Raw genomic sequence first — 12,007 nt, forward strand, 5'->3', positions numbered from 1 at the left:
CGTAGCCCAACAACTGCTGTTTCAGCAGCCACTTGTCATCCAAATACTACCCCACAGTAAAAAAGCGAGCCAACATCTCTGACCCCCATTGTGCGTTGAACCCCATTTTGACAGCAAAAGTTTGTAAACAGTACACTTTTCTGGACCAACACTTGAAAAGCGCGTAATATTTTCCACAACAAAAAAGAAAATTTTCGAAAATACTAGGAGAATCATGAAAAAATCTAATTCTCTTAGCTGAAATATGTTACAATAAATAAAAACGTGTTTAAATTAGGCCGCAATTGGGGATGCAAAGAACTTTTTTGTTAAAGAAAAAATATCATTCGTAAACTACGCCTAAATCAAATGTTTGACCTGAAACAGATGATGACTTCAAAAACATGGCCGCATCGCAGCCGGTTGTGTTTCAGGCAGTCGCTGAGTGAGTGACGGATAGCGGCTATTTATATACCGAGTACCGGCCAGTGGGTTGCGGATGGGTTCATAATGGCGGCGATATGGGCAACGGCTAAATACCCAGCCCTATAGTTGGTGTCTTCAATTTACAAGGGCTTCATGGTCGCCAAAGTCAACGGAGTCTCTTTCTGTAGCTGTTATGCGCTTCCGTTGTCGTCGATCGAGGACTGTACGATGGCCGTGGTGACAGAGTGTGGGCTTCGTGGCCGTGCGGCTAGAGGCGTCAGTCATCTAGACGTTTCGTAAGCCTCGGAGTGTGGGTTCGATTCCCGCTCCAGTCGGGGAAAACTTTTCGTCAAACGGAAAATTCTCCACTGGGCCACTGGGTGTTATGTGTGTTGTCCGTTGTCATATGTTAGTGCTTGTTCAGTCTGTACAACCTCTGGTTGAAGACGGTGTAGTGTCTTTTTTTTTTTAATAGGTAGCAGGTGACTTCGATGCCTGGGCCGTGGAATGGGGAGCCGTTGCACGAACCGGTGCAATCAGATCGTTGCAGTTGCACTCAGGCTTATTCTACGCGGCGTGTGAGGTGAGACGGACGGTTTCGTCTCACGTGACGTGATACGACTAATGTAAATCAAATGGGGCGAGTCGACTTTTGTCACCTCATTCGACTCGTTTCACCTCACACGCCGCGCAGAATAAGCCTGACCGACCATAGTCGATGTCGATCTAGCTAATGGTACTAAAAGTATCTGGATACTAAAAGTATCTGGAACGGAGTTGAGTCGATCACTGTTGAGGTGCTGGCTAAACAAGCAGTTCAAACTGGAGGGTAGATAATGGCTACAGTCAGAACGATCGCCTGGCGGTTTGCTAAAGCATCGACTACAATAACACCAGGCAGCGGGCGGAGGAAAAGGCGATTAGATCAATTCCTCGCATATTCGAGCATCGACTACAACAAAAGCATGCACCTGGCGGAGGAAAAGGCGACTAGACCAAGGCCAAGTCCTCGCAGATTGGAGACATCACACTTAAGAAGAAACATCAGAGAAAACCAATATGGCTGCCACAATGGCCGACTTGGACCCCTACTCACGTTTTCAAGAGCACAAATCTTGAAAATTCGTAAACAAAATCGCTCGATTTGGAAAAGCTGCCTCTTTTTGCAAGTGAGCAAAGCCAGGATAAACAAAAGCAGCTTGGTTCGAGGCCTCATTCGTCAGATGTGTGCCTCTAAAGTTTGTATGCAAAATTGCAACGGGATTTGTTGATGTTTCACCTTAAACGATGAGGTATTTAGGGATGCGTCGCCGTGACGAAACATAATCGATCTAAGCGGTAAACAGCTCAACTAACAATCACCAGCCGCAAACAAGCATACATGCTGAATTGTTGCTCTATAATAGTAATTATAGCTGAACTAAAATTATGCTGTACACATTACTGTACAAATGCTATTTCAATTTAATAAGTAGCCAATATTCAACTTTTCGTATTTGTATTAAGAGCCAGTTCGCGAGAACCGCAACCCCTTCTTGTATCGATGTGCTCCGATTGAGCTGAAATTTTCAGGGTATGGTTTTCCATATAAAAGATGATATCTGGCCGATTTTCAGATTTTTCCGTTAGGGGGAAGTGGGGTAAAATAGCCCTCAAAGATTTCATGTCTAAAAATAGGTAAAATCACTAAAATCGCAATAACTTCCGCAAAAGTTAACGGATTCAGCTGAAATTTTGGATGGACACTCTACTCCTATGGCACTTCCATTTAAGCCAAGCGTTGGATATTCTTTGATATTTAATTTGAAGAAATAGGTTATTTTCATAATTTTTTTGACGATTTTCAGGGCGCCTGTTTTCGTACCAACAGAACTAGGATGAAAAACTGAGTACTACGTTTTGAAGGATTACCCAAGAGCTTTCATTTAATATGTGACCCAGATGCGCCAACTTAAAAACTTTCGAAAAAAAAATTTTTTTTCTCGGGTATGCATTTTACCCCATATTTTTAGCTCTCTCAAGAAGTGTTGTCGCAAATTATGACAACGTTATTCAACTTTCATGGGTTTTTCTTCAATATTAATTCAACAGAAAAATGATGACTAAGAAATGCAATTATTAGATTTTTTCATTTGGGGAAAGTAGGGTAAAACGGACTAACTCAACCTCCTTTCGAAATAACGTTGCTACGATGTTCTCTGATCGGTCTTTAATTTTCAGAGTTCTTTATTCTATTCAAGAATAGATGCTTTATCACATTTTGTTTTTCTTGAGAGGATAACGGGGTAAAACAATTCTCAGAAAAAAATGTTGAAAATAATCAAAATTTCAAAACCTACAAATGCTTTGGTAAAACTTGGCGAAATTTCATGAAATAAGAAAAAAAATCTTAATTTTTATTGCTTATTCAAATGAGCAAGTCTGACAACATTTTGACGTCGAGAAATGTCACAGATTAGCACGTGGTGTGTGATTCACCGGATTTTCTCTCGATTTTTCTTTTGGCATGTATCTCCGGTTCAATTTTCTCTTTTTTTCTCGTGAAAGTTGTTGCAGTGCACAATGGTCCACGACAAAGATTTACGAGGAAAGATGCATTTAGCGCATTCAAATGATTTTTTGGACAAATATGGTCTTCTACAAAGTTGTTCCCAAAAATCAGGCCCTCTTTTCAATGTACATAAAAATTAGGGTGGTCCATATTTTCAAAGAAATTGGGAACCAAACTTTTTTATTTGCAAAAATAACTGTATGCATTCTTCGGAAAAGTTGTAGATCTATCAATTTTGAGCAAGTTTCCTCAAGACTTTTTTATGTAACTTTGAAATTGACCGATCCAGAGATGTTTTTCTGAATAAGCTTAGGGTGGTTCAAGAAAAACCGGTTTTCTCACGTTAACTTTTTCAGTTTCGATTTTTCATCAAAGTCGCCCAAGAAACACTTGTAGAGAATTTGAAGACGCGTCGTTTCATGCGCTGAAATGGTCCTTATCTCTTTTGGTTCAAAAGTTACAGGTGTTTTTCCTAAAAAATCATTTTTTTTTAAAGGTGATATGACCGATTGGTGTGTGAAAAATGCTGGAAAAGTGCCTATTTTTTTCTAAAAAACCATCAATATATTTTGAACGGAATGACGAAGCAACATTCCCAGCGCACGAAAATGTGCGTTATTTTTGAGTTCTGTAATTGTTCTGAGACAACTTTGACGTGAAATTTGAAACAAAAAAGATAAAGATAAAGGGTGACGCTAGAACAAATCGTTTTATTGCTTTACCGTTTTTGTTTAAAATTTCTCGTTTAAGTCGCGTAAGAACCACTTTTACAGCTTCCAAAAAAAGTGCATTTTCGTTCGCTGAGAATGTTGCTTCGTCATTCCGTTCAAAAGTTATTGATGATTATCTAGAAAAAAAATAGGCACTTTTCAAATATTTTTCACTTGAGTTACAAAAAAACACTCCTCTAATTTTTTTATGTGTTTTATAACAACGTTTCTTCTTTTGAATGCGGGCAAAAGATAATTTTTATGGTTGCCCCAACCCGTCATAACACCTTTTAAAAAAAACTATGCTCTACAAGTGTTTCTTGGGTGGCTTTGATGAAAAATCGAAACTGAAACAGTTAACGCCAGAAAACCGGTTTTTCTTAAACCACCCTAAGCTTATTCAGAAAAATATCTCTAGATCGGTCAATTTTAAAGCTAAAAAAAAGTATCTTCAGGAAACTTTCTCAAAATTGATAGATCTACAACTTTTCCGAAGAAAGTATACAGTTATTCTTGCAAATAAAAAAGTGTGGTTCCCAATTTCTTTGAAAATATGAACCACCCTAATTTTGATGTACATTGAAAAGAGGGCCTGATTTTTGGGAACGACTTCGTAGAAGACCATATTTGTCCAAAAAATCATTTGAAGGCGCTGAATGCATCTTTCCTCGTAAATCTTTGTCGTGGACCATTGTGAACTGCTGCAACTTTCACGAGAAAAAAAAGAGAAAATTGAACCGGAGATGCATGTTAAAAGAAAAATCGAGAAAGAATCCGGCGAATCACACACCACGTGCTAATCTGTGACATTTCTCGACGTCAAAATGTTGTCAGACTTGCTCATTTGAATAAGCAATAAAAATTAAGAATTTTTTTTCTTATTTCATAAAATTTCGACAAGTTTTACCAAAGCATTTGTAGGTTTTGACATTTTGATTATTTTCAACATTTTTTCTGAGAATTGTTTTACCCCGTTATCCTCTCAAGAAAAACAAAATGTGATACAGCATCTATTCTTGAATAGAATAAAGAACTCTGAAAATTAAAGACCGATCAGAGAACATCGTAGCAACGTTATTTCGAAAGGAGGTTGAGGTAGTCCGTTTTACCCTACTTTCCCCAAATGAAAAAATCTAATAATTGCATTTCTTAGTCATCATTTTTCTGTTGAATTAATATTGAAGAAAAACCCATGAAAGTTAAATAACGTTGTCATAATTTGCGACAACACTTCTTGAGATAGCTAAAAATATGGGGTAAAATGCATACCCGAGAAAAAATTTTTTTTTTCGAAAGTTTTTAAGTTGGCGCATCTGGGTCACATATCAAATGAAAGCTCTTGGGTAATCCTTCAAAACGTAGTACTCAGTTTTTCATCCTAGTTCTGTTGGTACGAAAACAGGCGCCCTGAAAATCGTCAAAAAAATTATGAAAATAACCTATTTCTTCAAATTAAATATCAAAGAATATCCAACGCTTGGCTTAAATGGAAGTGCCATAGGAGTAGAGTGTCCATCCAAAATTTCAGCTGAATCCGTTAACTTTTGCGGAAGTTATTGCGATTTTAGTGATTTTACCTATTTTTAGACATGAAATCTTTGAGGGCTATTTTACCCCACTTCCCCCTAACGGAAAAATCTGAAAATCGGCCAGATATCATCTTTTATATGGAAAACCATACCCTGAAAATTTCAGCTCAATCGGAGCACATCGATTCCACTTCCTTTGGAAAGGGGGTCGCGGTTCTCGCGAACTGGCTCTTAACAATGATAATTTAAAACACTATTAAAACGTTCAATAAGATTTTTATTCGACTCGCGGTAATTTCTTTACAACATAGTTTAACAATTTTTTCTGCTTCTTGTTAAGTTCATGTAAAAATTAGCACATGTATCTGTATAATGTGTTTTTCAGAAGTCAAATAAGGGCTTTCGTTTCATCATACTTCGACTCAGAGTACATGATGAAAAACACGTGGTTTTTACTGAACAACAGCTGAATTTATCTGTTGTTCATTCGTTAACCATAATGTTGTGCTAATTCACCACTGCTGAATAGGAGTCAAAGTCTGATCATTATTAAACCGCAAGAAGTTTATGTTTTGATTTGAGCGCTGCAATTCATCATCTCTAGGATGGCGTAGATAGGAAGGCATGCGGCTGGCAATCGACGGGTCTCGAGTTCGAATCTGGATTTAGGTAAATTTGTGTGTAGTTATTATTTCACAATAATTGTTCACAGCATTAAGTTCCAATCATAAACTCTTGTGATAATGCAAAACTTTTGCATTTTTTTTATTTTTAATCATTTTTGCTCAAGTTGAATAACAGCTTTACTCTATAGTTGTAAAACGATTTAACAACAAACAGTACAGTTGGTACACAACACTATCCTTTATAGTTTCTCCAAATTTGTGTGAAAAAAACCCGAACAAAGGTTGTGCCTGAAAATTATCCAAATGTTATTCAGCATCATGCTAAATCAATTTGTCGTAAAGGTGCTTGTAAAATGAGTGATTGTTAGTTGGGAGCTCTCGCGTGCATGCGTTGTCATAATGAATAGACAAGTCCACCCTACGAATGGGAGACCACCGCCGTCCTGATTTACTCAAGCTATTGTGAATCTGCGCCGCGCCTGTCTACGGGCTAGGCTATGGATGCTGCGAGCACGTATTGATGAGGCGCGAGATGAACTACGGTTTGTGTTAGCAGCTGCCGAATTCGCACTCAACCCCTTCCAAGATAAATATGAGAGCAACAATACACGGAGCCGCCAAACTACCCAAATTTAAGTTCTTTTGACGCAACCCCATAGTTTGGCCCAATAACTCAAATTTGAGTAAATCGAATAAACTCACACTAGGTAGTTTGCCTTTAACTCCAGCAAAAAAATATACTCAAGCGTAAGTAAATTTAATCCAAACCTGAGTTTTTTCAACCCAATTTTGACAAAAACGGCATTTACTCAAAATTGGCTTATTGGGCCAAAGTACCCCCGGTGGGTCGATGCAGCTCGCTTCGTTTTTGACAACATCGGTGGGGGAGAAAGAGAAAACAACCTAATTTTGGGTAGAAAGTTTAATCGATATACTTAGTTTTGAGTAAAATAAACTCAAAAAATAGGTAGTTTTAGTTCTCCGTGTAGGCCTGCTGTGAGAGTCTCTATCAGAGCGCAACCATGAATCCGTGAGGTGACGACTACAGAGTCGCGATGGCTAAGACACGGCTTCCACTAAAAAGTTTCTAGAGATGCTGGAGAGGATCATCGAGAAGCTCTTCCCGCATCATGATCTGAGTTCTTAGCGTAGACGTCCTTGTCGAGGGTGTTGGCTCCCGCTGCCGTGCGGCTAAGGAAAGGCCCGGTATGGAAACAGATGGCCTTGGTTCAGCCATCTGTGGCGCGCACTAATAAGTCCGTTAAAATATGGAAACTTAAGATGAACCGGTCGGTGTGCCGGATGGGCATACATTGGTCAAGTTATTGGCATCATGCGTGGGGCAGTTCTATCAAAGGAAGACGAACCCACAGGTTGATTCTGAAGGTAGAAAGTGTGGGGTGTGAATAATGATTAGTGTTATTCCCCTTACGTGTCCTTCCCCTAGTAAGCATCGGTGACAGCAATCATCATGACGAGACAGTGAGTGTGTTGCTGCCTCATTGAGGAGTGGAGCTTTGGCAGAGCCAGTCGCCCGTATTGCGAGGTCCCGTATCATGCCAAGTGATTCTACTGCAGTTTGCTAAGAATGTCGGAAACGGAATGTTACAGCCTCCTGTCACGCGGCCATGTTTTTGAGGTCAGCATCAAAATCCAGGAACGATTATTGACTGTGGCTGAATCATATCAATAACAATTATAAATTTTATGAAAACTTTACTCCCGTGACGAAGACGAGCTGGTACTATTACGACTTCATTTTTAAATAAATAATTGCGAAATTAAAAATCTTTTTTTGCTTAAACTAACGACCTTTTCAAGTGAAAAAAAATTGGTAGTGAAAAAAAGTTTCGCCGTTTTTGATTTTTGCTGCTGGAATTATGTTTGTTTACAAACTTTGCGCTGTCATGGGGAACCAAGCTACCGAGCCGCCGCTATTGTGTTCAACGAGGCGGCTGGAAGTGGGAACCAGATATGTTGGCTCGTTATTTTCCTGTGGGGCAGTATTGCGGTGACAGGAGGCTGGAATGTTATATTTGTGTAATATTCACAGAAAGTTGGGTCATTAGGCGCCATGCGAAAGTTATATTCCACCTGACAATATCTACACCGCTTCGGGCTTTCTCAAGTGCACAGCTTGTGAGTAAAACCACATAATTACCATCCGATCGGATACAACTTCGGGCAATCTTGTTCAGAAGATGTGTAGAAACGCCATTTCACCGGCTATCGTAGATAAGTCGTAACCGAAGGCGAACCCTTGGTTTGGAAGTCGGCTACGCAGGACTTCTACACGCTTACCTGAAACTACCCATCGACTGGGTCGATCTTACCCGGATTTTCATGTTATTAGAAGTTGTCAAAATCCGGGTAACCGATCTCGCAACAGAAGAGTAAGCTTTACTCTGATTGTGGGTAAACGGGTCTTTGCGAAAATCCCGATACTCAGTTTATCCTGGTTGTACGTTGATGTCAGGATCTGGGTAAACATCTGGGTAAGTGGGATTTGTCAAAAACATTAACATTGTGCGCGGCGTGTATTCCATAAAGTTAGTGCTGATCGCTTATGTGTCGTAAGTCGATTTCAGCTGGCACGCATGCCATTTCATTGGAATTTCGTCTCATTTTAACAGGTAAAGGTTTTAGGTTGAAACAAATTCGGTTCCTGTCCTCACCATTGCTAGTAGTAACTATGGCCAGAGGAGAAAAAAAATTAACATTCTGTATTGGTGAAGTACGAAGCCGTTTTATGTTGTACAGTAGACGTTCGGTCGGTGCAAACGGTTTAACTGCAATGCTTTTTAACTGCAAGTCCGGTAAGTGCAACAAATTTGCAGTTATCGCACCGCTATCCGTCAAAACGGTGCGCCAAGTTAGCCCAAATAAACTGTCGAAAGAATTTTGCGTTCATTTAATGTCAATTGATGGGTTGTTGACGCTTGTCTGACGTTGCAGTTATCGAATTTTGTTCGCTAAGTGAAACGTAAACATGTTGCAGTTATCGAACGTCTACTGTACAAAATAAAACGTAAATTAAACAAAAGTGTCCATTTACCTGTTTTAATGAAATTTGTTGTGTTAAAGAAGCATGGCTGCATATTATCTTGTTGATTCACATTATTCTCACTTCTTAAACATGCTTGTGTCCCTATTGTGGTAAATTTTGTTCAAAATTTACGTTTTATGATGTTTATCTTTAACATAACGGTCATTTTCAAGGAAATCAGCCCAAGTTGAGCTTACTTGGAAATTTCTTACCATATCATCACTAAAACTGCTTAAATTTAACCTTAGTATATCCATTTGGTACAATACTGGGGATAAAAACTCAAAATTTAACCTTATGGACTCTATTTAGCTACCGTAGAATGAAGAACTTTTCGATCATTCTTCTTGCGTGCCGGAGCAAACGGATTTCAGAAAACGGAAGTGTACTGCTACACTGAGAATACTGTTCGTATGTTTTTCATAGTTTACATCTTATGAATCAGTAACTTTCATTGTTTTCATCATTTCATAGTTCTCGTATGCTTTTCATACTTTGAAATGTGAAATCCATAAGATTTGTCGTATGAAAAATCTCATAAGAAGCATCGTATGAAAATCATATGATGTGTTATGAAACACCATTGCTAAAAAAACAACAAAACTTTTATTGGCTTCTAATCACTTCATCTTCCGAAGCGTCGATGGGCGTATGAGTAACCCCACGACTCCACTAGACAGAAATGTCTTGCCATTTTGCTGCCAGAAAGAAAAAACGTAACAGAAATGATCAACACCGCTGCTTTCCATGCAAACAGCGAGAGAACATTTCTGTCATGACACATCTGTCCAGCAAAATGGCAAGACATTTCTGTCTAGTGGAGACGTCGGGTAAAGCACGCACTCGCCAACCTTGACCAGGGTTCGATTCCAGGTTGCGATTTTTTTTTTAATTTGTGCAAAATATTTCATTAAAATATGTATGATAGTCATAAGACATAGTGTCAGTTTTTATACGTTATCGGTATGATTTTCATACGTGAGTGTTATTAAATTTATACAGTAACAGTATGACAATAATAGTTGGCGCTTTGAATCCAAAATCATAGTTCGTAACTATGATTTTCGCAAGAAATTCTTGTGGCAAAAAATCATAGTTGATTCGTATGATTTTCGGAGTTACAGTATCCTCAGTGTAGGCTTCTAAAAACAAACAAAAAATATCGTTATTCTAAACCGCATGCTTTATTGAATCAGTATTATGTGGCCCTTTGATACATGCATTCATTTTGAAAATATGAATAACAGATGTGAAATAAAATTATAATTTTTAAATTTGTATTTTGTATGAGAACTTATTGGACACGGTGTAAGCGGATATAACCTTTCTTAATTACTTACTTACTTACTTACTGACTTTCTTACTTACTCACTTGATCGTAAGGAGTCATCCATTAATCACGTAAGCGTTTTTGTTGAGAGAGGGGGGTTTCAAAAATTTTACGTGCCGTACAAAAGTATTTGGGCTTTCATACAAAAAAAATCTTACCGTATGCGTGATAATGTTTGCACCATCGTTAAATAACGTTCCAGTTTTACTTGTGACTGAATACAATGTATTGGTTTGCAGGCATTTAAGCTATAACTCATGTCATAGTAGGCTGTAAATAAAAAGTGTTGATTTTCTTAGTTTAACACTTGCATAATGACTAAGTGGCAACCTAGCTCGAGATTTATCCATGCGCAAATGTTGAAAAGTGTCCGTGGTAGTGTCAACGTCAAGATTAACAATTTTTGAGTTTATTTTTTTTATTTTGACATAGCCTAATGGTGTAGACATTGACACACAAACAAAAGTTAATATAACTATTGATTCTGGAATTTGGTACGGATCGATAGTTTTCGGCGAGGTTTTCGGAAATCGAAAAAAACGAATTCAAGACTTACTTATATGGCGCTACTCGTAGCTCCTGGATGCCATTGGTAATAATGTAAGTTTTTTTTTCTATGGTCGAAGGATCATAAAGGCTACCGTACTATTCGATATGCCATGCCGTTAAGTCGTTGATTTCGCGTTTCTTTGCCATTTTTCTCATTGAGCGCATATAATTCACCCAAATCTTCTTTTTGGTGGCAGCGATAGCCTTCTTAATCCATGTTAACCTTGGACGACCAGTAGCCACCTTCGGGAATAGTTGCCCTTGCTTTTTTCGGTCTAAGACCGTTTTACGGTTCTCCTGAACACTCCTGGAATGTCTTTTTTAACATTTGCGCGTGGACAAGTCCCAACTACCGCTGCCACCCCTTCATGGTGCAAATTTTAAACTTAATAAATCGTTTATTTTTTACCCGCAACCTATAGGACAAATCGGTGAAGTACTAGATTTGTAGTAATGAGCTGGATTTTAGTATGGTGAGAAGGTCAGTTCTCTTTTTCTGCAGTAAAATGGTACAAAAAGCGTGGGTATTATGATTCCTTGCCTAATTTGATGCTGTTTGAGCAAAACTTTGGGCAACAGTGTTGTTGTTTTATCCATTTCTTGCAACATAAACAACATAATTATCCAAAGTTTTGCTCAAACAGCATAAAATTAGGCAAGGAATCATAATACCCACGCTTTTTGCACCATTTTATTACAGAAACGGAGAATTGACCTTCTCACCATACTAAAATTCAGCTCATTACTACAAATCTAGTACTACACCGAACGTGCCCCATTGTGATTACGTGCATGCAATAAAAACCAAGATATTGTGTGTGCAGGTGATATGGGTACCTTATTTGTACGATGGTGCAAACATTATCACGCATACGGTACTGTAACTCAGGATCTCTATTCATCAATAATAGATGGTCTTGAGTTCAGTCGATACCAAGGTATCTCAGTGACAAACATGTTACTGAGATAACTTGCGTACCTCACAGCAAAAGGGTAGGTATATCACAATAGTTCTAAAATCTGGACGCAGTGATTTTCACCCGACAAACGAGAGAATCGTTGCAATAAAAGACTGCAACGGTTTTTGACGAAAGTTTGCAATGATTTTAATTGACATCTGTTCCAATGTTTCAATATTAGAAATTTGATGTAACTCATCAGTGCTATACCAGGGAGGCAACTTCAGAATCATTTTCAAAATTTGTTTATCAATCAAAAATTTGTTTTTGCGACAAAGTTTTGATTTTCTATTAATAAGTAG

This window comes from Aedes albopictus, chromosome 1, assembly GCF_035046485.1.
Source record: "Aedes albopictus strain Foshan chromosome 1, AalbF5, whole genome shotgun sequence".
In the NCBI taxonomy this organism is placed as follows: Eukaryota; Metazoa; Arthropoda; class Insecta; order Diptera; family Culicidae; genus Aedes; species Aedes albopictus.